Here is a 374-nt window from a genome sequence, read left to right as displayed (position 1 = left end):
CCGTCCGCCCCGCCGAGCGCTCCTGCGGCCCTGGAGCCTTTGGCCCCGGGACTACGGTCCGGGAGGGGAGGGGCGGGGCATCCAGGCCTCTTCCGCCAATAGGGGCCGCGTGCCGGGTGTGGAGAGCCAATCATCTTGGAGATGGGCGTGGTCTGGGGGTAAGCTGGGCCTACACACCCGGCTCCGACAGAGCTGCGGGGTCCTAGCGCTCTACGGTCATTCGGGCTTCTCGGACCCCTCACCACGTGGGGGTGACTGACGCAAGGGTCGCCCCCACCCAGACTCCGGTTGCCAGGCCCGTGCCATCCAAGCCAGTCCCAGCTTTACCGGCCATGTGTGGGCTGGGGGGGATGGGCTGAGCTGGGGTGTGTGTT

The 374-nt window shown here is 69.3% G+C and overlaps 1 protein-coding gene across 1 annotated transcript in view; it reads right to left on the bottom strand.

Moving 5' to 3' along the window:
- MFSD12 (major facilitator superfamily domain containing 12) overlaps window positions 1-374 on the bottom strand; it is a 10,972-nt gene that overhangs the window by 10,083 nt on the left and 515 nt on the right. The gene's annotated exons all lie outside the window — the stretch shown is intronic.

The sequence above is a fragment of the Myotis davidii genome, unplaced genomic scaffold, assembly GCF_000327345.1.
Source record: "Myotis davidii unplaced genomic scaffold, ASM32734v1 scaffold551, whole genome shotgun sequence".
NCBI classification, from domain to species: Eukaryota; Metazoa; Chordata; class Mammalia; order Chiroptera; family Vespertilionidae; genus Myotis; species Myotis davidii.
The sequence above is the reverse complement of the archived record's forward strand: the minus strand, read 5'-3'. Positions and strand labels throughout refer to the sequence as shown.